Raw genomic sequence first — 22,284 nt, 5'->3', positions numbered from 1 at the left:
CACACCCAACAATTCGTGGTATTTATGACTAGCTGATGCTGATGCAACATCTGTATAAACTAATTTTTCACAAATTCTGATCTTCGTGTCTGTTCATGTTCAGGTAACGTATGAAACTCATGTGGAGATGCAGTAGAAAAAGAAAGAGTAGGTTGGGAGGTAGATGTAAGCGGCAATTGTGTAACATAGAAAATCCAACCCACACAAGATAACGTAATATTCACAAGCATAAGGAAACACATTATTAAAAAACATTTGCTACGAACCAATGTACACATTTTCATTTTGAAACCACTTTTCTCAACACCTTTCTCAGACCCAAAAGACTCCATCCTCTAACCGTGCTGTTCGCGGCGGTTGGGTGTTCCGTGCTGAGGAATGCGTCTGTCAGTCCAGGGAACGCCCTGAGACCAACCAGAACCTCGACCTTGTGTCTTCGGCTTGCACTCCCAAGTCTTTACACCACGACCTTACAGCTGAGTCCGGATGGTGACTCGAAAAAGGAAAAGGCAAAAAAAAGTCTCTTGATCTGACGAAGTGTAATTCACTATATAAAAAATTCCAGTTTCAACTTTATTTGTCCATATGTACAGTCTTTCGCGGTCTTAGATCGTAGCGTTCTTTATTAGGTACAGTTGGATCCTTAAATAAAAGTTCCGGATTGGTGGTGTCAATCTTTAGATGAGGAGGCACAGCAGCTTGCAGAACATCATCATCCTCGCGTTCTGATCATGAGAATATAATAGCCAGGTTGAATTGTGTGTCCTGGATCCGCAGTTGCTGTCGGTAGACTGTCATAGACCTGTTGGTGGAGAACACGTAATTTAGCAGTCAAGTCATGTAAGTAATCCACCAACATAGGGTACTCAATACTGCTGTATTCTTTAGGACGAGGCACACCCCAAACATTCGCAGGACGACCAAACGCGATTTCATACGGACTAAGTCCCACTCGAGAATGCACAGTCGTCCTTGTTGACAAAAGAGCCAACGGCAAGGCATCCGGCCATGTAAGACCAGTGCTCGCTTGTACATTAGCTAATTTCAGCTTCAAGGTACCATTGTAACATTCAACAAGTCCAGCAGACTGGGGGTGATTCGCTGCATGGAACTTTTGATTTATTCCCAATCCAGCACACACTTTCTTCATGATTTGACCCACAAATTCACTCCCATTGTCCGACCATACAATTCTCAGCAAACCATACCTAGGGAAGTACTCTCTCATCAAACCTTGGCTGTAGACAAGGCAGTATTATCTTTTAGGGGGTAGGCCTCTATCCACCTGGAAAAGGCACAAACAACCACAAGGACATACTTCAAATTATTGCATCTCTCCATGTGAATGTAGTTTAACTGTATCACTTCAAACGGATACGTTGGAGGAGCAAAATGACCAGCTGGAGTTGGAGTTCCCTTACCAGGATTATACTTCAGACAAATCATACAATGTTTCACCACGTTCTCTGCACATTTCGTAATTCCAGCATTCTGCCAAACTGGAGCCAACAACTTGCATATTCCCTTCGAACTTATGTGAGACATTCCATGAGCCATTGTAACCACTGGGAGCACATACGCATCAGGCAACAACCATCACTGGTGTTCTGACAACTCAACCCAACAGCCTGTCGAATCCAACATACCCGTAGCTTCTCTCCAAACATTCACTTCTTTCTCAGTCGCTTCAGCCTGAATCATTTTCACACTTTCTATTGTGTCTTCACACATTCCACCAGCCATAACCCAATTAGCAACTTCATCTGCAAACGCATTCCCTCGACCAACATCGTCCACAACTTTCTTATGCGCACTACACTTCACAATTGCAATCTGCTTTGGGAGAGTGAGAGATTCCAAAAGTTCATTCACCAACTGCCCATGCTGTATTTTTGTCCCATGCGAAGTAAGGAACCCACGCTCTCTCCACAAACGCCCAAAACTATGGGTAACACCAAACGCATACTGGCTATCGGTGTAAACATTCACTCGCTTTCCTTCTGACAACACGCACGCTCTAGTCAGTGCAATCAACTCTGCTTCTTGGGCAGAATTCAGTGGTATGCGTGCTGTCTCAACAACTGTATGTAAAGTTGTAATAGCATACGCTGCAGTCGTTTCACCATTCGGAAGCTTAAAACATGAACCATCTACCCATAGGGTACCATCAACATCCGTAAGGGGAGTATCCCTTAGATCGACTCTAGCTTTCGTTTCTTCCTCTGTACGAAGAAAACAATCATGCTGTTCCTGAGAATCCGTCTCTGTAAAGATCAGCAACAACGTAGCTGGATTCAGCACGCTACATCGTTTAATGTGAACATGACTAGCCAACAATGTCAACTCGTAACCTGACAGACGTGCACTAGTATGGTGCTGTGTCTTAGTCCTGTTCAATAAGGTATCCACTGCATGTGGGACCATCACAATCAACGTATTGTCCAATACCAAACCAGAAGACTGTCGAATAGAAACAGCCGCTGCAGCTGTAGCTCTCAGACAACTCGGCAACGCCTTAGCAACTGGGTCCGACGTGGCTGAAAAATATGCGCATGGACGCTGCTTGTCCCTAAATGGTTGTGTCAACACTGACAACGCACAACCTTCTCTCTCGTGCACGTACAACGTGAAAAGCTCACTTTAGTCTGGAGTACCCAACACAGGAGCCGAACACAATGCATCGCGTAGTTCAGAAAAACTTTTCTGACATTCGTCAGACCAAGGAAGAGGATGCGGAGTATCTTTCAGAGTCAATGCCAACAGAGGTTTCGCTAGCAAGGAAAAATTGGGGATCCACTGTCTACAATATGATGTAATACCTCAAAAGGCACGCACTTCTCTCTGTGTGGATGGTACATTCATTTGCGCAATCGCTTGAATTCGTTCTGGGGTTAATCTCCTTCCCTCCTTCGACAAGAGATGACCTAAGTAGGTCACTTCTTGGCGACAATATTGCAACTTTAAAGGTGACACTTTATGATGAAGGTCAGACAAATACCGCAGCAAAGAAAGAGTAGCCTCTTTACAAATCTTTTCATCATCAGCAGTAACCAACAAATCATCGACGTACTGAATAAGAGTAGCACCAACAGGTAACACAAAACCGTCAAGCTAAGTTTTCAATGCTTGACTATAGATGGAGGGACTTTCACAATAACCTTGGGGAGCTCTCTTAAACCGGAAGCTTCGGCCTCCTAATGAGAAGCCAAAAATATCCCTACTCTCCTCAGCAATAGGAATACTGAAGAAAGCATTCTTCAAATCGATGACAGAAAACCAAGCTGCCGAAGCAGGAATCAAAGTCAACAAAGCAGTGATATCAGGTACCACAGGAAACTGTGGCACTACTATCTTATTGACCTCTCGAAGGTCGATCACAAACCTGTACACAGGTGGCTGAGAAGCATCAGTACGTTTAAGAACAGGCAAAGCAGGACTGTTACACACATTACCTCTCGTTTCCTCAACTACACCCTTCTCAACCAAATCATAGACAATCGCTAAAAGAGCACTCTCACCATCGCTCGAAATCTTGTATTGTGGATTACGAGGTAGCCTAGCATTTGATTTAAGGGTGACAACATAATGTGGAATCTGCAAAAGACCAACATCATTTGGACCTGTAGCCCAAAGTGTATCAGGAAGCGAACGCAATTCCAGTGGCAAACAATCCTTAGACAAATACATTGGAGAAATCACTTTCTTACCAAGGGTAAGTTGTACTCCCAAAGGAGAACAATGCAATGTTGCATACAATCTTTTCAGCAAGTCCAAACCCAACAGATTCTCACCACAACCAGTCGTTAAAATAAGTGGAGCTTCCAATTCACAAGGGCCAATGGTAAGGGACAAAGGACTAGAAACCGGATTACGAACTGGGGCGCCTGAAAATCCTACTGAAACATTGGTCAAACCAGACAAAGGTGCGCCAGGAAGTTTAGAGTGCATAATAGAACTCTTCATCGCACCAGTATCCAAAAGAAAAGGTTCTACCACACCTGATGTAATCACTTCAACATAAGGTCCACTCTGGTCTACTGGAACTGACACTACTCCCTCTCTTTGTCCTTGGCTGTGCAAGTTATCATTATAACCAGAACTCTCACCTTCGACATAGTAATCCTCAACATAATACTGGGCAGACTGACCACTCGGAACATTCTGTTTGTCAAAATAATTCGCAGAATTCTGTAGGGAAGAGGAACGCTCATTCTGAGGGATCACACCACGTCCCCTACCCCTAGGGACTTGCTGAAAACTACCACGACCTCTCTGACCAGATACACTATTCGCACGCTGTAACAAAGCCGGGCAACTATTCTTGTAATGACCTTCCTCTCTGCAATAAGCACACTGATTAGGGCCCGGAAAGAATCGCTAAACATAAGGCTCAGGCTTCTATAACAATCTCTGAAATTGTGGAGGTTGCTGAAACTGAGGCTGATTCTGACGAGGCGGATAAGCTTGCTGCAAAAGAACTTTCGTCTTTAACTCTTTAATTTTCTTCTCTACTTTATCCTTCTCATCTTTATCCCTATTCTCGTAATATTGTGCAGTAGCCAATATCTGGGCCGACGAAGAGACAGCCCATGAACTCTCAGAGTCCTTTAACTTATTAGAAAGTTCGGGAAGCAAATTAAAGACAAATGTATCCACAAACAACCTTTGACCACCCTCCGTACTCATATCCTGACCACTACGATCAATAAACGTCTCTTCAAACCTAGTGAAGAAATCAGATACACTCTCGTCTTTCTTCTGCTTACATGCTGCTAACTTATCCCAATTTACTCGTAAAGCAGGCATCATCGTTTTCATCAGATTAATAATTCTACCTGGTAATTCTGAAACTAGAGCTTCAGGTTTAGCACCTCCCTCCTGTCTACCATCTGCGGCAACAATATTTTCCCAGGTATCACCTAATTCAGCAGCATGATTCTCATGACGAATCTTCGCCCACAAAGGTTGGGGGACTACATTACCCATCAAAATATCGATGTCAGCTAAATTCATAATACACACTTCAACTGTCTGGAACAACTCCTTGTAATAACCAGCAGGATTCTTACGAGGGTCAGGTAAGGTCTGCTTAAGAGCCAAGACCTCTGCTCTCTTCCAAGGGACATGCACACATATTCCCTGAAAATGCGGCAGAATAACTGGATTAGCGTTTGGGTCCCCTTCCTTCCAAATTGGGGGAACTTCTCTCATTGGATACTGTCTCGCTTTTCTTCTAACAGAAGAATCAGGTTCGTACAATGTCTGAGGCGGAAGGCTAGATCCAAAAGCCAGTATCGTCTCTACGGCGTCTGTAATATCAGTTTCTACTATCATCCCTTTAGCAAAATCCAACTGAATATCAAGTAGTTCCTGCGGGATCAAACCCAAATCATTATCTTCCCATTCCTGATGCAAAAACATACACATCACATTAAAAACATACCTTTGCTTAGGCGGCTCCCACTGAAACAAAACATCCATAACCGCTGGCAAACTATACCTTGAGGCATTTATAATCCATTTACGAGCCAACAAATCCAACACAGCCCGTTCCTCAGAACCAGGAAGCTGACTACGACTCTGCTTACGCTCCGAAACAGGGGTCATATTCAGTGACCCAAACAATGGTGACAACAAATTAGAAACCGTTTCTGTCATTCGTTTTCGAACAGAAGGAGAAGAAGCAGACATAAGAACAGGAGAATAAGTATTTTGAGGCAAAGAAGGTGTAGGGACAAGAACAGTAGAAATCGAAGATGCAGAAGCAGAAGGCAAAGGAGTTTGAGGCAAAGCTGGTAGCAAGGCTGGCGACCCTAGAATGGGTTGCGCAGGAGAAGGCAAAACCATCTGTGGAGCACCGGGTGGCTGAACAACAGCAGGAGGTTGAACAACAAAGGGTGGAACAACCGGGGGTAATAGAGGCGCAGTAGCACCCTGCACATAGGGAGGTGGCAATCTCAGTAAATGAGAGATCAAAGGATCTTTTTCAAGGTCTTCAATCACTTTTGGAGGAGAAGACGGCAAGGCCGGATAACATTTATCTATGGCCATACAACACTGTCTATCTAAAACTTCACTTGCACGCTCTTCTCCATCTTCCTTAAACTGTCTAGCAGCTTGTAGTACTGACATATTCTTATCTTTCCTATCTCTCTTTGCTTGTTTAATTTCTCTCTGTTTGGCTTCCTTACGCCAAAGGCGGAAAGAGTCAAACATTGCCGGCCGGGCTTTCTTCTTAAATAGCTTAACTTCTAGATTGTCTAAAATCTCTGTTTCAAAACTACCATGTAGGGGCCATTGCAAAACACCATCCTTTTTAGTGTAGTGGACCCATACTTCATTATAAGTAATGGGACCCACTCCGTGTTTAGAATAGAGCTCATAAGTCGGAGTTCCAACCGGAGGTATCGGACATGAATCCTCCCATTGGGAATCCCTGTTACTACCACAAACAAACCAATTACCAAATTTACCAAGACCAGGAATCTTGCTCACTAGTCTGTTTTCAAACTTCAAAGGGAATCAAAAAATGATACACTCGTAAATATACAAGCCCTTCGGCTTTGGGTACTGCAGAAACCAAATCAAAACCAAGGAACCAGACAAAAGTTGTGGGAGCGACCCACTTATACTTAACCAAATATCTGTCACGCCACCAGAAGACCGTCTATCGTCTCGCTTTACAAACATCAATCGGAGGGTCCAAGACAAGGCGACAGTCAGGGCAGCAGTCCTTCGTAGCCGTTGGAAAGCGGGTAGCCTCGCAGAAAAGACCTTCGGTCCACGTCGACATGCATGGGTCGATGAAGTGGGGGCCCTCCTCCGGAGTTTCCTCATGTGGCTCCTCGCAATCTTCAGGCTTGGACCGGTACCACTGAAGTCGTCCCACGTTGGCCGCGCCAACTGAAGAACTGGGATTTCAAGTACCCAGCGGCGCCAGGGACACGACCAAAGTCCTCTGGGTTCCCTTGCCTTGGTATACAGAGACACGGAATACTTCTAGGTGGCGTCAGAGATCAAATTTATTAGCTGCCGCCAGTAGCAGAAATCCCAGCAATACAACACGGTGTACAACTCAAGAAACTGCTCAATTTTACTAAGGCGAGACATCCCTATTTATACACAAAAAGGTACACTTAAAATGCACGCCCCTGCACCAAAATTCAACCAATAGAAAATACATGACATCACAAAGCATCATATAGTAAAGCTCATTTTACAGTGTCCCAACCCACAAGTTAATATTTAGGCATATCTAAATAATAATCTGGAAGGCCCGGACAAACCCTTAATTGAAAGTGTAACCCATGAAATGAAGAAACAGTAAAGAAAAGTAGTTTCAGATAATGTGCAAGATAACAGAAACGTAAAGAAACTTAAAAGTTAACAAATGTCTTGAATGGTGATTGGGAAAGTGGATAACGATCTTGCAGGGAAATTGGCTTGGCAGGGTCAATTCCAGGTGAAAGGCCAGCTTCTGAAATTAACTTCAGCGCACAAAGGAAACATTAGTTAATGTACATATGACCCACAAAAGGTCAGACTGCTTTGCTCGCAGACTAACTTCTGAGGCCTACGTAAAAGGCAACACCAGATGGCAGTCACGACGCATGGCAAAAACCCATGTTTAAAAAGAAATGTCGTGCACTTTAAAAGCACGCAAAATCACAGAACCTCACCATTCAGATCAATCACCCCCATAACAAAGTAAATATATTAATTTTGATTGCTGTGTATTAACCAAAACACAAACATTACATGTGGGAAATGCTTATATTAATTAAAGATGTAAAACGCATGTTTAATCTATTTTGTGCATTTAAGTGGTATAATAATGCATGTTTATTGTGCACTGCATGCTGCTTTTCTGCTTCATTTTAATGGCTTGCAGTGTGATGCTTTTCTGCTAGGTAACAGTTTTAAAGGATAAATATTAGCCCTGGTGGTTGGGGGGACAGAAAACACATATATTCTGTGTATTTACATTTTCTTTTTGTGTTTATCGTAATTTTGGTTGGTTGCCCATTCCAAAATGGCTTCGCTTTTCCCGGTACTGCACAGTGGAAAAGGCTTACATCATTTTGCTGAGAGAAGCTTGTCTATGCTCTGTCTTCACTGAAAACTTAGCAACTTTAGCTGACTATATCCAAGCCCATTTGATATGAACTTTGGTGAGTGGCTGTGGGCCAAAATGATAACCACGAGAACAGCTGAATGTCTGCCAAGGACAAAAGTCAAATGCCTTCGAAATATTACCATGTGGAAACAGCTGAATCACTGAAAATGAACATTTAAAAAGGCCTGATGAGGAACAGGTACTGTTGAACGTGTATTTATCAGTTTGTCAAACAAAGTTGTTCACGGACATCCTGGAAGTTAAGAAATGCATGGACAGTAGAATTTGTATCTGTGAGCCTTTTAATCAGAAAGTTAATCATGGATATCCTGAAAATGAACAAATACATTGTCGATTAACGAACATCCTGAAAGCTAATAATTGCAATTTCATGACAATCAGAGAAAGAGAAACAACAAGACTTGAAACATTTGAGGGTAGAGAGCCAGCAAATACAATATAAGTATTGGAGCAAAATTGGGGTTTAATGTCACAGAAGCTGATCGCAGAGAGGTGCTGTTAGCACTGCAGATGTTTGCAGAGATGCCGGGAGCCTCAAACTATGCCAAGAGGCTCACTGATAACCCCTGTAGGTTGGAGATTCGTAACGGGACACTAGGCCTGGGAAAGAGACTGCGTCCGAGGAGGCCTGGTTTGTAAGTATAGCTTTGGGGTTAAGTGCTGGGTAGGAAGGTTTTAGTGTAGAAATCTTTAGAATTAAATGCATGTTTTAACTATGGTTCTCTGATCTTTTTCATGAATAATTTATCTTTCAGTTACATGACCAAGGATTGATTAATCTTTTTATTTAGAGAATAATGGAATTAATGTGAACCTGAATTTTCTCTTCATGATTTTATTAACAGTTTCCTTGATTTATTTCCTGAATGAATAGCAATGCTCAGTGAGAATTAATAATTACAGAATAAAATGCAAATTTTCTTTTATGCAAATTAATTACATAAAATCTTTTAAATGATTTCAGGTGTTTGTGATTCTTTAGAGTCAATTAATTATGCAAATCAATGTATTGTTGTAGTGAGGTTAAGCTGGTCTTGACAATCACCATCAACTTACTCAACTAATTGGTCCATCGACCTAATTGGCGGGGTACATTGATGCATAGATTAGTTTAGTAGGATTATTGAGGTAAACAAATGTTGGTATTACAATCTGTGCTTAAAAGGTATCCTGTCATAGGAAAGAATTCACTCAACCCATTTTATATATATATTTGCAAGGGTCTGGGGTAAAGTGTGTGTGTGTGACTAGGTGTGTTGTACTTCAGTGTTATGGGCCCCACCGGAGTGACCTGGACCCTGGGTTGGTGATATTTCTGGGTGAGCGCTGCATCAGTACCAGCAACACTGCTTTATTTGAGCCTGCAGTTTTCCAGTGCTCAGTACTGACACTTAATTGTCAGCACCAGCTCTTGTGACACTCTGCCACAATCTGGTGCTGCCTGGCTAATTTAGAGATAACCACAATAAGAGTTAATGATTAACTCAATATACATTAACAATGAATATTACCTGCCAACCAAGCCATTCCTATAGCTTAGGGGGCCTCAATTCATCCGAAGTGACACACTTGTAAGAGTGTGATGATGACTAGTAGTTGTGTTATTACTAACTTTGCCAGCATGACAGGGGCAATGTGTGGTGCAAGAGTGCAGTGGCCTCCATACGAGAGCCCTGGCGCTTATTTTTTTGCAAATTAAGCACGGACGCACTTCCCCTGATGTCTGATGCCAACAACCAGGACACCATCAGCTTGCACCATCAGCTTCCATGGTCCATGATCTGGAAAAGACGCTTGATTTATTAGTTTGGGGCTACTTAAATGAGGTGTTCAAGAGATACAGCGTAAAGGGGTCCCCAGCCTTTTCTGTACTGTGACCTACTTATGCTCAATGAAACACATTTAGAGCTATTAATAATATTAGTGTTGTATAATTTCATATATCTTTTATATGTGTTATAATTCAACCAGGCAAAAGCTTTCTAATTTAATAAGCTGGGCTGCCCACAGGTGAGCTACTCAGAGGTAGCTGGAGAGCTACAGTAGCTCACGAGCTACTAGTTGGAGACCCCTATGATTAAGCTACTTGATACAACACCCAGAGCGAGAGGCAAAATAATATTGAATCTCATCATAGTATTGAGAGACACCAGACAACATTGCACACCCTCCTTTCTCTTTTTCACCTTGGCTGTGGAACCACTGGCTGATAAACTGCAGAGAGATAGTATGGACTGGGGGCATCCCCCCAGGTGATCGGATGCATGTAATGTCCCTATATTCACAGGGCATCTTAGAATTGTCTCTGCAATGCCAGATACTATAGAAGTGATGCTTAGCTGTTTTGTAAATGTACCAGGCCTGAAGGTGTTTTGGAGCAAATCATGTTTGTTCCCTCTACTCTCTACTGCCCTGCTATTCGGCAACAGCACGTGGGCAGTGACTGCAATACTCAGCCGAGTGACTTTTTGGGCAACATTGTCCCTACCAGTGATGGGGTGCATAGCGCTCTCCAAATTGGATATGCACCCTCGTTTATTGTACTGTTTTGGTAATCTACTGCAATACATCCTGGTGAAATTCTTATACACTTTACACAACTTGCTTGTCAAACTTATTTGGTGCAATACGTGTCACAGACTAATGCTGCTGAAGCTACATCTTCCAATGAATGGAGAGGGCTTGGGTACCCCGAACATCAAGCTCTTTGATCTAAAAGTCCAAGTTCAGTCAGTGTGCCACTTTCTGGTGGGCAACCTACTGGCTCATATTGCAATGACGGACCATCCTCCATGCCTAATAAAGCTCCTGCAGATGTTATGGTTGCCAACTGGCATGCCATACCAGAGACCAGGCCTGCCATTTTAGAGCCGAGGCCTAGTGTGCACAGCACTCCTATCTTAAAAAGAGCTTATGCATAACAGAAAAGAAAATCTCGAAACTCCCAGTTTGTTGGAAATTGCTCTTTCTCCAGGGTCATCCTAAACCTTTTCTCTTTTTTTGAACTTGTTTTTGTTGTCTTTAGGACTCTGGTCACTTTACCACTGCTAGCCACGGCTAAAGTGCTTGTTCCCTCTGCTTAAGACATGATAACATTACTTATAAGTCCCTAGAAAAGTGCACTACATTTCCCCAGGGACTGTTAATTAAATGTTACTCGTGGGCCTGCAGCACTGATTGTGCCATCCACTTAAGCAGCCTTTTAAACATGCCTCTGACATGCCACTGCAGAGCCTGTGTGTGCAGTTTTAAACTAGGATGTTGACCTGGCAAATTAACACCTTTTTCAAGCCAAAACCTTCAGTTTTAATACATATCACCCCTAAGATAGGCCCTGGACAGCACAAGAGCAGGGTGCAGTGTTTTTAAAAAGAAGGACATGTATTGTTAAGTTGTACGTGCACTAGTAGTATAAAACACTTACATTTGTTTTTTACTACTGCAAGGCATATCTCTCCGATAGGTTAACATTGGGATTAACTTATTACATTTTATAAGTGTAATCTCCAATTGGGTAGAGATGGGACCCCCAGATTTGCTGTCTCTGGAATCACAATTTAAAAACACAACTTATGATGAAGTTGGATTTTAAATTGCAATTCTTAAAATGCGACTTTTAGAAAGTTGGTATTTTCTTACTGCAACCATTTGGTGCTTCCTGCTTGTCTCTGGAATACACGTCTGGGGTGGGTGACAGCTGGCTTTGTGTATCCCCTCTACACAGCCACACACAAAAGAAGGGTAGGTGTGAATGAGTGGCCATCTGCATCCTGATGGAAGATTGGGGCTGGCACCTACACCTGAATGGTCAGTTTCCATTCCCTACCCACAGAAGGCTGTATACCCACTGTAGTGAGTCTGGAGCCAGGAGAGGAAGGGCAGGGACTCTGTGCACTTCAAAACCATTTCTTTAAAGTATTCCCCACTTCAAAAGCCCAACTGGCTATAAGTACTGAACCTCAGACACCACCAACTCAGTACACTTCTAGACCTGTGGATCCTCTACCAGGAAGAAGAGCTGATGTGCTGCTACAAGGACTGCTACTCTCCTGGACACCTGTTCTGCTGTACCTATATATACTTGCTGCCCTTTTGCCTGGGCTTAAGAAGTACTGGGCCTGCATCTTTACAATCCAGAACCCAAAGAGACTCCAAGGGCCAGCTGACTGGTCTCCAAGTATCTGAAGTCTCAGAGACACAAAAGACTTCCAATCAACCTTCTCCTGCACTGAACTTGTGACTTTGTGACAATCCAGCGCAACCAGATAAGCCCAGTTGCCCTTTGCCCTTTTATGTGCTATTGTCACCTTAATCTTTAAAATTGCAGATCACAGGGTCTACTTATTGAATTTTTGTCATTTTGGTCTTGGTTCATTTGCTACATAATTTGTTGCCTTTCTAAACTTGTGGTGTTTGTACTGTGTTACTGTTTGATGTATTGCACACATACTCTACACATTGCCTCCTAAGTTAAGAATGACTGCTCTTTGCCAAGCTAGCGGAGGCTGAACCCAGGTTAATTTGTGATGTGTTTCTCACTAGGATTGGGGTTCTTGGTTGGACAGGGCGCATACCTTAGCCAACCAGAAACCCAATTTTAACACAGGCTATCTCACTACAGGGCATCACTGAACCACAGGCTCTCAGGCACTCCTTGGCCTACCACACTGGAATGTGAAGGGCATGCATATAATGAGTGGCTTATTCCAAGAGGGCCACGTTCTGCCCTTATACAACATGTAGAAATCAAGCATACTCAGGGTTGAATTCTTGGCATACATTGCCTTCACATATACTACAAGAGCCCAGTGGCAGTCACTGAGGAACCACAAACATATACACTTGTGCAGTACTCACATACCATGGGCATGGGATGCAGGCTCTATAGCTGGCTAGCTAAAGCACTAGGCAACATAAATGTAAAAAATTGATACTTGTATAGCGCACTACTCACCCGCAAGGGTCGCAAAACGCTTGTACGAATACCACTGTGGAACCCATCCTGGCTTTCCCTGTGAGGTGTCCACTCCTGGGCACCCCCAAGGTGGAGGCCAGGCATCCTTAGCGTTGTGGAGGCCGTTGTGGAGGTTAAGCAAACTATTGCCCAGAGTTGCATAGTGGGACTCCATGATTGGAATAGGCACCGAGGCGAGAATTATCAGGTCCGTGGAATTTTTGAGCCCAAGAACCGCCGAGGCGAGGAATTGAACCCTGGTCCCAGGCTAGACCTCAGCATCAGGGTCTGCCGCTCTAACCATTGACGCCACACTTCTCCATCAACATACAAATGCTTCCCTTCTCACACTCTGCAACCGATGGGTGATGGAGATAGCTAGAGCGTTGATGACGAAGAATGGTAGAGAAATTAGGCCTATCACTCGGAAATTTCCATGACCGACAGGTTTAAACTAATAGAGTTCAACATCTTACATATAACCTACTTGTCTCCCTCCGGCTAAAATCTATCAATATTTTCCAGTTGCAGGCACAAAGTACCCCCAACGTGGAATAGCAGATGAGAAGCTGACACATATGTTGTCGTCACACCCATCACTAACACACTGACGGTCCAAAGCTGTGGCATGATTGGAACGAGCAACAGGCTACACTACTTTAAGGACATGGGAGTCATGTGCACTGGGGAACTTTTGATACGCTAAAGAGTGCAGCATGACAGTGTGTTTCCTTCACATGGCCCTCTTAATAGCAAAGAGGGCCATCACCAGTCGCTGGACAGTCAGCAACATACCCAGCTTTCACAAGTGGGGTCAGGCATTGCTGCAGTGGAGAGAAGCAGAGAGTCAAGTGCTCAGAAGTGAAGAAGCGTCCAGACATTGCACATGTATCCTGTCACAAGAGTGGGACACAACTTTGATAAAGTTTGAAGCCACTACCAGAAATGATACATGTCCACCTTAGTCCAGATGCAAAGACACAGTAAGCAATGATAGAACAGAGATGGAAAAGAGATCTTCACTATGGGTGCAGGCAATACTTGCACCTCACCCATTGCTAGCGCTGTTTGCGAATGGTATTCCTCTTGTGGGAGGTCCCACAACAACAGTAATAGAAATGCACAAATGATGTCCCTTATATTACGCATTATTGTGCTCCCTTGAATATTCAACTATGATACATAACCATGTAACAACTCTGATTCGCCATACCCGCTGTATGTAATTTCTATATGCCTGAAAGTTCCAAGCACTGTTATCTGTCAAATACACACAGAGTGAAATATCTGAAACCACGATCAGTGTATTTATGTTGATAAGCTTGAACTCCTCCATAATATGTTGTCAAAGAAACAGAATGTTCATAGTGCAATAACTAATAAAAAAATCCATTAAAAAAATAAGGCCCTATGTTTGCTAAGGAAAAATGGGCTGACACCCTAGAGACCATTAAAAGCCTTGAACTAAAGGAGTGTTTTATGGGAATGCAATTTTAGGTACCGCCTTATTTAATCGATGAAATCCTGTTTCATCAATAATTGTTTTGCAACAAGAGTGCCTAAAAGGTGCAGCTCTTTTTCACTCCACATGGAAATTAAGTGTGAAACTACTTTTAACGCATGGAGGATAATTCGTTGTTTTTAATTAACTCTATCCATTGTGTAAACCTAAAGTTCAAAGTTAACAACTGCACATCCAGCATTGGTCAAATACCAGTTTTTCCAGTTTTTATTTAATCAGGAAACAAAAAAAAGGTACACGTCAGCAAACCGTGTGAGACATTTTCTGAGTTCATGTTCATGTGCCAAGTTTTTCAAAAGCTGCTGCAGTTTATAGCACTGAATGCTTTTTGTTCTTTCGAAAGCAATACAGTCATAATACTTCTTTAGTTATACTTTTTCCTCAACACAATTTCAACAATTAGTAGACTGCACTGAATAAAAATGGATTACTTCATCATGGCAAGATGTAACCACTGAAAGTAATGTACTTCATCGACCAGTTTTAATCTTATTTGATTTATTGTATTTGAATTGACTGTGATACACTCACTGAAAATGGTCACTTGACATATTAATATTTAGAGCCTTAATATTGCTTATTTATGAAAACCCCTATCTGTCTGCCTATGGTCTTTGTGAAGTTACACTTTAGAGTTCACAATAAACTTTTTTGTTATAACTACCGTTGATGTCACAAAAACGGTTGTGGATGGTGATTACTCTACAAGCGTTTAAATGTGTTCACTGGACTTGTATTTTTCTCCTTGATGCTACTTACCAAACGTCCTTCTGAGTAATTTGGATTTCATTAATGTATATTTTAGAGGGGAGACTGCAACAAATGAATGTTCCTCTTTGCTTTAACCTGACAATACGAGATTCACTGATCCTACGAATAGAAAAGAAGGAGACACTTCTATATTTTCTGTAGAGAGGCTTGAGTAACTTGGGAAATTGATGTTGTATGTAAAGGGGCAAATCGTTTTTAAACTTGTGCCACAATAGCCAATGTTATGTTATATCCACTTATAAAGTGCAACGAATAACACCAGAAGGTGTATCTTGGTGCTAGGCCTTTCCAGGTAGAAACCATTTTTTCTTTTATTTGATTTTATTGAGAACAACAAGAAAATGATTAGCAAAGCAATGAATACATTATGTATATACTGCTTGTAGGGGAAACAAGAATATATGAATGGTATAACTATCAAGCTGTATATACAGAAAAATACACACAATGTAAACAATAAAGGAAAGGGATATGGGAAAAAGAACAATATATAATTACTTTATTATATTAAGAGTAAGAAACATGAATAATAAATGATTTAATCCTGTAAGCATAACAATAAGAAAAACTAAATAGCAGGGTAAAAATATAAGGGTAGAAATATCTACTAATCATCTGATAGAGAGACAAAGGGTGAAGTTAAGGCGGCTTCTGTACTTCACTTGATACAGTAATGACTTTAATAGCAGATGAGGCAGATAAACATAAATACGTAATTAATGGAATCCATAAGAGATCTCTTTAAATCGCTAGAGATTCAAGGGGGACATAATTAGTGTCTAATCCATGATAAAAACATACACCGTTCCACCAGGATCTAAAAGTGACTTTTTAGCTTCTTTCCATTTTGAGGGTATTAAATGAAAAGTCACAGCTAACAATAGATCTAACAACTTAAAACTCAACGGTGAAAGCAGCCATTGGGGTGACAATGTGCCTAGAAATATATAGGTTAGAGAAAATGGGACATTAACTTTGAAAATCTTCTCATTTGAATCCAAACTAACTGCCAAAACTGATGGATAGGGGGGCACTCAAATTGCATGTTTTAAATCGGCATTACAGCAGGCACAGAACCAATAAGTAGAAGGCTAACTTGGTAAGAAAAATGCAATAGTCACTGGAGAAAATAACACCCGCTGGTAAACAAACTAAAGGGTTTGTGTGGTATTAGCAGCTCATAAGGTTTTGTGAAGCTTAGACCATAACTTATCACATGTCCCAATTGGCCAACGTTGTAATAAATCTTTTTCCCATGCCAATTCGGTCTTTGATTTGAGTCTGTCCAGGGGTAATTATAAGCTCTTGTATAAAGTGGATGCAAAAGGGGAATTATCCAATAATGGAGAAAGGGTAATACGTTTTGCGGGAGGATTGGAAGCACTTGGTAATGCAAGAAGATATTGGTTGAGGGAGGGACATACAAGATCATATTGCGATCTAAAGGTAGCTGGTAAAGAAAATTTTGTTTGAAGGTCAGTAACTGACATGGGTTGATCGCCAAGTAGAAGTTGAGATATTCATCGCAAGCCCTTAGATTGCCAATTCCTCCAATATATTGTACAATTCTTAATTCATAATGATTTATTATGCCAAGTGGGTTGCTGTTGATAAGAATTAAGGGGGTTATTGCAATTGCGGATGGAAAACCCCTCCGACCGCTGTGGTTGCAGAAAAAAAGTCCTTCATGTTCCACTGCAAAACCGGCGGTCACATTACGATGCAATGAAATAAAATCCGACCGCGTCGGTCGGATTCCACAAATATCCGCCTGCCATGTCCGGAAAACCAGAAAATCCGACCACGCCGGACATAAATGCTGTGGAAAGTACCAAAAACACTGATCCATAAGCGGAATGACCACAAGCAAAATTTTGATAAGATGGGGGAGCAGGCGGAATGATCATTGTTTTCCGACCGCTGCAGTCACGCGAAAAGATGAATGGCAGAGCTGGCAGAACAATCGTCGCACGGAAAGAAGAATGGCGGTCGAATTCAACCACACCAGAAGGCCTCCAAGTGTGACTGTTTTTTGTGCTGCCCTCAAAAACACTTGACACACCCCGACACACCCCCATGGCATTGAAAAACAAACAAATCCCAGGTCAACATAAAGAACGTACCTGAAATGAATACCCCATTTTGAAACACCCACATAGCTGAGTATAAAACGAACCCCTTCCCTGACCATCATCTTTTGCAAAACTCCAGTATTGAAGGGCCAATCACCACAGCAGAAAGGAGAGGCAAATCATCACACATCACACCATCACAGCCATCCATACCACACACACCGCACACATCTCCACCACCACCTTCCCACCTGCACTTGTCACCGATTTGCACATCACACACCATGTCACAGAAAAAAATGCTCAAATTCACAGATAATTAGTTGTCAGTGATGGTAGACAAGATAATTAGAGTAGAACCAAATTTGTTTGGATGAATTGTACAAGAGACACCACTAGTCAGGAAAATTAAAATGTGGGAAAGAATAGTCAACAAAGTCAATGCAGTAAGAACCACCATGCGCACACTGAGTAACCTCAAGAAGAGGTGGCATGACCTAAAGACCAGGGTAAAATACCATGCCTTTAGGAACCATGAGGTGGCTCAGAGGACTGATGGTCGCTCTCCCATTCCACCACTAACATTCACTGAATGGGAGGCGAAGGTGCTAGCCATACTGCATCCAGAGAGTCTCACAGGAATAGCTGGGGGAGTGGAGGCTGGTGAGTACCAACAATTGTATCCCATCATACTGCCATGTACTGAGGGCAGCAGACGACACGAGGAGACGACGAGACGAGGAAGAGCTACGCTGGTCCGCGGCAGCTCTGTGACAGATTGGAGAGCACTGGAGCCGTAGAATCACGGAGTTGCCGAGCCGTAGGAGTCGTAGCCGTAGCCATAGCCAACCCTAGGACCCTAGGACCCTAGGACCCTAGGACCCTAGGAATGGTGAGGAGGGTTCAAGAGAAGGCAAGAAGTGGCTCTTAGCACCGCACCGCACCGCACCGCACCGTGAGGTGAGAGTTGTGATACAGGCTTGAGCACGGCGGGAGTGAAGTAGCAAACGTGCAGCTCGGAATACCGCGAAAGGACTGAGGCGAAAGGACTGTGCGCAGCTGCCGTGCGGTCCCGCAAGAGTGAAGAGAACCGTGAGTGCCGTGGATGCCGTGGGTTGCTGTGGTTTATTCTTCCTTCTTTTGCAGTGTGATATAGGGGAGCCTCACTTAGTTGGTCTCAGCTTCTTGAACTCCTGACTATGGAACTCCTGGCGATTAAACCGTAATCAGCAGGTTAGAAGATTAGCAGTAAGGGATAACTAGCCGTCTAGCAGCCAAACAACAAGCAGCCATTACAACTAGAACTAGAAAATAATGATTAAAAGACCCATTTAATACTCGCAGCAGTTGTTTTTTTTGGGACTTAGTGCTAACTGGACTCCCCATTTTACCGGGACGAACACAGCTGGACTACAAGCACGCCAACGCGGGACTGCGAGGACCAGCATCCTCAGCTTTTGCCACGGCTTGTGCCACTTCCCGCCTGCTTGCTGTATTTATACACGCCCCTACCACGCAACGCGTAAAGCCCGGAGGAGACTGAACCGGCCACCTCTCTTTCATGTGGCGCATTTTGATCTCTAACACTGTGATCAATTGTTAGTACCCGCTTGGTTGACCATTTGCATAATAACATGTCAGCGCGTGAAAGTAGGAGCCAGGCAGCGACCTCGAGCGGGAATCTAACAGGGACAGTGGAGATTTTATCATCAGAGCCAACTCAGGTATTGACCAGGGGATAATTCTAATGGAGCACCGGGTCTGTCAAGATCTTGCCTTAGCAAAAAGATCTTCCCTGGGTTACTTTGCAAATGCTCGTACACCAGAACCTATACTGCGAGCAGACATCATTGACGCTCATGTGATTGTTCACAGACCACCTACTTCCCAGGATCAGGGTTATACCTTACCAGCTGATTAGTTCCACCTATCAGTAGGAATAGAGGCTACCATAGAGTCTACCACGGCTAGCTCCCCTGAAAGACCAAATACCCAGCAATTGCGGAGGTGATGCGAGAGGCGATATCTAAGAGGAAGCGGGGGCTGCTGCCGCTGTCGTAGGCAGGAAGCCCAAACTCGCCAAATGCGCCAGTAATAGTGACGCTACACTCAAGCGCCAGGGCCCAGAGGCCGTGAACCCTATGGAGAAAAATGGTTCACCACTATTGATTGTAACTACTCCAGGAGTGTAAAAAGGCAGGGCCGAATTCGACCAAGAACCCTTCAGTATTTGCCCGGCGTTAGCCGCCTCTCATATCATTCAATATTACCAAACAAAGAGGTAGGCGCTGGAGACGGGAAGGCAGGAAACAGGAGTTTATTCCGACGGAGCAGAACACGTCAAATCAGACAACAGGTTATCTTCTCGAGGTGCTCTAACCGCATCTCTGAGGCCTGGCCTCTTATACACAAGTTTATGGCTTTATTACATTTATGACATCCGTGGTGTTGCTTTGAAGTACGAAAAAGGCATCTTTAGAATCCCCGGTTTAGGCCCGTTCTCACACATATCTACAGTAGGGGTCCCCACCCAAATCTCAGCATGATGGCTATCGCGCAGCTGGACATTCCGCTGGGAACAGGAATGCGGGCGATCGGTCGGATCTAGGGGTGTGAAGGCATTGATTAATCCCCGCTCCTTTGATGTGAGGCGAGGTCCTACTGTAGGGGGCAATAAACTGCATCTGTTGGGCTAGGTGATGGCCTGGGATCAGGCCGGACAATCGGGCAGGGAGGAAGAGGTTATCAAAGGGCCTGTTCTATGAATGAGATGAAAGAGTGGGGGGGTTCAGCACGGGATGTGGCTCGGAGACAGGGTCGCGCTGGAGGTGCGTTTATGGCCCAAGCAGGAGAGACCGGGGGCTGTCGGGGCGCGGGGGGGATGCTTGCGAGGCCGGGGAGTGAGGGGAGAGGCGCGCAGGCTATTGGCAGTGGGCAGAGAGGCCATGGCACAAAAAATGGCTGCCACTTACGTGCATGAAGGGGCCTAAAAGGGACAAGATGGCGTGGCCACTGTTTCACAATTTTCACTTTACTTTCAACAGTGGCTGTGGTGAACATAAATGAACGCCGCTTATGTATACCTAATTTAGTCATTTTCCACAGTCCCCAGTTTTTATCATAAGTTAGTTCATTTCTGTTCATGTCATAGGTGAGGATGTACTAGCTGACATTAGTTATACAATTCGCTTTGGTAGCCCATATGCATTACGGGCAGATGGAAATAATTCTGCTATCAATGCTGACAGAATCGTACATAACCATATGTAGTCGAGGTGATAGGCGAGGAGGCAGTGCATACAAAATTACATTAGCTGTGTCATACATTAGACCTGGAGATGGGGACATTGCTTAGATGATGTAGGAAATTCGTTCGAATACAAACATGATGTCACACAAAAAAATGTTCTGGCAGAATAAGGGCAATTAAGTACATTACTTGAGGTCTGGATTCCGTGGGGATCAAAACTAGACAGCATGTTCATGTGTATGACTGGTGTTCTACAATCATCATGATACAGAGTTAACGCTTTCTTAGTTATCTATGCACAGTTGAAAGTGACCGATGTAAGGTTTCGAAAGCTCAATTGGGTGATAATCAATACAAAGTGGTTGGGAGAGGAATTCAACTTAATACAAGTGACAGTCAAGGGGTGGTAATGTTCAGAAAGGGTTCTTCTTTCCAGTGTTTTATTACAGCGAGCCATCACTGGTATGCTCTCATTGTTCTTCCTTTTTTTTCTTCGTTGGCACTGTTGAGCACCGGCGGTGGAGCTACGCGTCCAGCTCTAATCCAGATTTCGCTTTGCAGGGCGTGGCCATTCTTTGCTCGCGGACAACAGTCCTGCTTGTCTTGTTCCTAACTGATCTACCATAGGTACTTTAGGCGGGGTACCCGCATTCCATTCTTCTTTCGTGACAAACCCTATTCTATCTTTGTGCTGTGTTTCTTCTTTAAGTCAAGTTCAAAAAACTCCATATGGAAAAAGGGGGGGAATGGGGGCGTGCTTTGGGAGGCCGAGGGAAGAGAGGGTGGAGTGGGATCAGATCTGAAATGGACCAAGGAGGGCAGAAATCTCAAGCAAGTGGGACCATCAATTGGGCTCAATGGGCTGGGACTTTACGGCACGAGCTGGTCAACATGCAGGGGCTTCTGGACAGCCCTTCTTTCTTTCACTTTCCATGTTGAGAATGGTGCCTCGTCCTGCATCTCTTTGCTCTGTGGCTCCGCCTTGGTCGAGGTCATAGATGTTCCCCGATCTGCAGCCAGGCTGTGCGTCACGTCCGGCCCCTCTCCTCCGACGACTGCATGTTATCTTTAAATAAGTACAAAAACAAGTCATAGAGAACTGGCAGGGGAAGACGTTCACACACTTCAATTTCTCTCCCAACCCCAAGTAGTTGGGGAAACGTTTATCGGTCACGATAGGGTGGATGTTTATTAATCCTTACATCGGGGTATGCTATTAACTCATGAATCATTGCTGTGGTGCAGGTTTGCAGGCATTTTTACTATTTTCCATCATCATGTCTGTGTGGTGTTTATTCCTGTTACATTCGCGAACGTGATTTATCTTTAAAAACAAGGTCATCAGCTACACTCTTTAAGGTTTTCTGGGACGGCTGGTACAGAACTGGGACCATTCTGGAAAAACGGGGCTCTACTTTTGTGCAATGGGCGATGGTAATCTGAATGATGAAGGTGGTGTTACTAAAAGCACTAAAAAACCACTGACATATAGCTCCCCTTTTAAGGGCCAGATTAGGGGACATCAGTCGTCTTACCTGTCCTTTCTTTCTCAGCCAATTAAGTTCCATCATTTTACAG

This window comes from Lissotriton helveticus, chromosome 3_1 (assembly GCF_964261635.1).
Source record: "Lissotriton helveticus chromosome 3_1, aLisHel1.1, whole genome shotgun sequence".
Taxonomy (NCBI): domain Eukaryota; kingdom Metazoa; phylum Chordata; class Amphibia; order Caudata; family Salamandridae; genus Lissotriton; species Lissotriton helveticus.
Note: the sequence above shows the minus strand (reverse complement) of the source record.